General features: G+C 38.1%; 1 protein-coding gene across 5 annotated transcripts in view; it reads left to right on the plus strand.

Annotated features, from left to right (window-relative positions):
* MAP3K19 (mitogen-activated protein kinase kinase kinase 19) overlaps positions 1–5122 on the plus strand; it is a 33657-nt gene that overhangs the window by 10399 nt on the left and 18136 nt on the right. The gene's annotated exons all lie outside the window — the stretch shown is intronic.

The raw sequence follows: 5122 nt of genomic DNA on the forward strand, positions 1-5122 counted from the left end.
GCAAAAGACATGTGTTTCTCTTTTTTGGTTGCTGAGTAATATTCCATTGTATATATGTACCACATCTTTCTAATCCAGTCATCTACTTTTGTGCATTTGGGCTGCTTCCATGGAAAACAGAAAATTTTTTTGAAAAAGCATAATGAAAAAGAAAAAATTTAGTTGTAGTCTTCCCCTGTTATCCCATAACTGAATCAGTGAGTGTTAGTAACTTTCACCTACCAAATTAAACATTCCTACTCTGGCTATTTCTCTTTATTCCTCCCCACTCCAGTTCAACCATCCATTCTCTGTCCCTTTTGTTTCTGTTTGATATTGCTTACTCCTCCTCCCCCTATTGTCTTAACAGTCTTCCATCAGCATCAGGAATATGTTCTCTTCAGGAACCAAATGTTTCTCCATCAGCTGTTACCTCAGAGTGAATCCCTTTAGGGAAAGATTGGACCTGAACTGGCACTAAAACCCTAAGATTCTATCTTTTATTCTGTGAGGCACAAGTCTGGAACTTTCCAGAACAATATATACCAAATATGTTACCTTGTCATTCCTATCAGTGCCCTTGCTTTTTAACAGACTGCAAGGTATTTGCAGTTTCACTCTTAAGAAAATAGTCACCATGGCAGGCAATCATCCTTGTCTATCATCCATCCTTCTTAAATTAAATGTTTATTGGGCTGCACCAATTTCTCCCTGGCAATTTTCTGACTTCCATTTCTGACACCCCAGGGAAGCTGTCCTCTATGTCTTTTATTTCTCATTCCTTTGAACTATCCTGGGGTCCTCACCCCCCTCCCCCACCATGGGCTTGGCCTCTTGTATGATGCTGCCCTCTCCTGGGGAGCTTCCTGCCATTCCCAAATTCACTCAGAAGAATCTCCTAGCTCTAGGCTGATGATGGACAAAATTTAGGAACATTTAAAATTACTAACACTAGGTCCTCCCTGGTGGCACACAGGTTAAAGCAGAGCAGTATGAAGCAATCTGCAGCCATTGCAGCAGGAAGTCAATTCCCCACCAGGGAGGGACCACATGGTGGGGCATACCTCTCCTGTCCTGCCCAATGCTGCCCTCAGCAGTGTATTTCAATTTGCCTGTTCTGCTTCCCACTCTGTCTCTGATGAAATCTCTTACCCCTCACACCTTTGGCGTATACCGGAGTTCTTGTATACATAAATAAATCTTTTAAAAATATAAAAATAAAATTACTTACATTATAAATGCTGAAAGACCTAATTAAAATGAACAGATCCTGGTCCCTATCCAAACAGTCCTTTGTGGCCTCTGTGCCTTTCAAGATTTCAAATTCGAGTTCTCAGAAATTTGTTTCGCAGGCACCTTCCAAGAAGTTAAATAATCCATTGATTCTGCTGAATTTGGACATGCCATTTGACATGCCAGTAAGTCTTCAAAATCAGTTTGTATTATTTCAGGCTTTCATAAAGGAACCATAACTATCCAGCACCTCCACTAAGCACTTGAGGCTTTAAGTTTTAATGGCTTGGGGCCCTCCCTGGTGGCGCAGCGGGTTAAAGCACTGCACTGAGAAGCTAAAGCCACTTCCACATGAGTTCGATTCCCGCCTGCCCAGGAGGTGACCACATGGCGTGGCAGACCTCTCCTGACCCGCCCGCTGCTCCCCTCAGCAGGGTACTTCGTCGATCTGCCTGTTCTGCTCCCCACTCTGTCTCTGGTGAATCCTCTCACCGCCCCTGAGCCTCTGGCCTGTACCCCAGTTCTGTATGTACAAATAAATAAATCTTTTAAAAAAAAAGTTTTAATGGCTTGGATTACAAATTTGGAAGAAACAATTACATTTAAAATTTTCCTTCTCAGTCTTATGAAGTCTTCATTTGAACTAGTTACTCTTCAGTCATAAAATAAGAACTTAAAGTATTTTGGACATTATTGTATATTGTATTCATCTTAAATATTAGTACATTCCTTTTTAAAAAAGATTTATCTATGCATAGAAGAACTGGGGTATAAGCCAGAGGTGTGGGGGTGAAAGGATTCACCAGAGATGGAGTGGGAAGCAGGACTAGTGAACTGAGTGAAATACATTGCTGAGGGGACCTGTGAGGAGACAGGAGAGGTCACAGGGCCTTGTGGGTCACCTCCCTGGCTGGGGATGGAACTTCTGCCACAGTGGCTGCAATTTGCTTCATACTGCTGTGCTTTAACACCTTGTGCCCTCAGGGAGACCCCAATACATTTCTTTAAACTCCATTTATGTATCATTTCTGACATACTTCAAACTGTTAATGTATAAAATGCTTGTGGTCTTTATACATATGTAACTATTCTGTTGTAGAGTCACACATTTATTATAATACACATTTAGTTTACATTTACTATATTGTTATATTTTATAAAATATAATATTATTATAAAAGAGAACATCACTAACAAAAAACAAAGAAAAAATAAACTCTAATGTTTGTGTGTGTTCAGGTAGTATGCCTTTGCCTAATTATGAGCTTTTAAGAATAGTAATATATAAAATACAATTTATATAGCCTTCCACACTCCCAAAAAGCAGTCATCCTTTTCCTTAGTATAAAAATCTTCTTGTGTTCTTCATTCAGCTATTTCCCCAAAACATAACAAACAAAAATGTTATAAATGTGAAATTGAACATATAAAATTACTCTTTTCATGAGTGAAGAAGAACCAATTCCCTAAAATTACTGGGTTTAAAAATTTTCCTTAAATACATGTCTATTCCTCGGAATTCTTAGTTGCAGATAACAGTATTCCCTAACTGGTTTAAGAAGGAAGGACTTTTAAACGCTATTAGAAAGTTCATTGACCAGTGAAAAATCAAAGAACAAACTCTAGGTTGGAATATCAAAAAGAATTCTCATAATCACACCTCAAACCTGAGCACTCCTGACCCCCAAATCCTGCTGCCTCTATCACAACTGGGGAGCTGCTTTCACATCAACCTTAGATCCTCCTTCCTCTGTTAACACATCAGCAAAAAGAATGCCTGTATTTTATCTTTCTTTGCGTACCTCATGTGAATTCATCTCTCAAGTTAGCTTTCTAAACTCTACTTGCAAAGAGGCTAAAAACATAATCATTGACATCAGTCAGCACATTCTGTAATCATCTTTCCCAGCCTCAGTTAGAAACAATAATTAGGATGGGACTACAAAGTTTTTTTTTTTTTTTAAAGATTTATTTATTTTGTTCATACAGAACTGGGGTACAGGCCAGAGATGCAGAGGGTGAGAGGATTCAACAGAAACAGAGCAGGGAGCAGAACAGGCAGATCAACGAAGTACACTGCTGAGGGGAGCAGCCGGCGGATCAGGAAAGGTCTGCCACGCCATGTGGATCTCCTCGGGGGCGGGCGGGGATGGAACTCATGCGGAATTGGCTTAAGCTTCTTAGTGCAGTGCTTTAACCCGCTGTGCCACCAGGGAGGGCCGGGACTACAAACTTTTAACACTTTCTAAAAAGATAACTTCTCTTACTGCTTTTTATGTTTTTTTCTTTGGTTTGAAAATATGTCAACAGACTTTCGAACACATTAAATTTGCTTGATAATATACTGCATTTATTAGTCTGTAGTAATTTTAAAACAATGGTTTTCTTGAGACCATGTTCATGTAAATACACCCTGCAGTTGTCTATCTTCTCAGCAAGGTAGAGGTAGGAACTGAATCTAGCCTTCGTAGGAGAACAACCTTTTCACTGACAGTTTAGAGATTAGGAATGGATGCTCTTTGTTTTCTTGGTTTCTGTTTGTTTGTTTTGTTTTTAACACTAACATATCAGTTAGGCTTTGCACTGAAGGATAATTACAAAAATGTTATGCAAGGCGTTCATCTTCCTTTTAAGTATGAGAGTGGCCCAGAACATGTCATGCAACTTTGCAGCTCTTGTTTCTTCCTTTCTAAAATGAAGAATTTGAATCTGATGACCTCTAAGTTCCTTCCACATGCATAATTCCAAGACGTCAATGTTTTGATATGTATTTATCATGGCAATAAGATTTTTAAAACATTAAAAATAAAAGTCAACCATTCCAAGGAAACTTCATTTTCAGAGATGTGCTCGTTACTGTCATATAAGATTAGAAGATTCGTAAAAACTCACTCTTATTTGAAAACATCAAGAAAATCAAAGTTTGATACACTTCCTTGCTACTACAAAATATAATATTGGAGGATAAAGGTAGTAGATATTTATTGTTTGCCCAATATTAGAAAAAGCTTTTCCTTTTGGAAATGCTTTTACTTTTTAATGAACTAGTCTCAAATAACACAGACATAAAAATTGAACATTTAAACTACTTTGACTAGTGTTTCCTATATGATTGGCAAACTATACAAAGTCCTTTAAAAAATAATAACCTGCTAATCAGGGAAAAAATTGGTGTTGATAGGTATAAACTTTCTTAGAAGATCACCCAAGGAGTGGAAGAGGAGAGATGTAGTCCCAGATCTGTATGATTCATACTCTCGCTTACCTTCTTTGCAAACTTCCCTGGCATTCAGTCTCTATAACTGATGAAAATCATTGCTTCTCCTGGCTTATACAGACTTACATGGCTCTGACAACTACATGTGCAGGACTGCATACTGTAGCAAGCACTGGGTCTTTCTGAACATCTACTCCATATCCCTATACCACTGACTGCACACTTATATTATGTGTGCATATGCTTTTTGCTATGTTATTGTTGTCTCTATTGAGTCACAGCTGCATCTCACTTGATTCTATAATATCAGCACATAGCATTGGGATGGCATGTACTTAATAAGCTTATTGAAAGGGGGCAAAGGGATAGATGAACAAGGAAAGTGCAGGCAGTTTTGATGGTGGTTCTCATTGATTTTTAATGTAAACTTGTTAATGTGGTTTTGTAAACAAGTATTCATTTTACAAGTTGGAACTTTCTTAAGAGTTATATTGGGAATCATCCTATGAAATCAAATAGGTGATTACCAAAATTACAAATTAAAGCAAGTTCTCATGGAGTTACTCAATTAATTCTTACAAATAGTCCTGTAAAGTGTGTCGTCACAGATACTTTACAGAAGGAACCTTGTCTCCTCCATCCAGGGGACAGCATTGTTCATATTTAAACTTTGTTTAATATCAGGAAGTTTTT

The sequence above is a fragment of the Condylura cristata genome, unplaced genomic scaffold, assembly GCF_000260355.1.
Source record: "Condylura cristata isolate star-nosed mole 26May11 unplaced genomic scaffold, ConCri1.0 scaffold00002, whole genome shotgun sequence".
NCBI classification, from domain to species: Eukaryota; Metazoa; Chordata; class Mammalia; order Eulipotyphla; family Talpidae; genus Condylura; species Condylura cristata.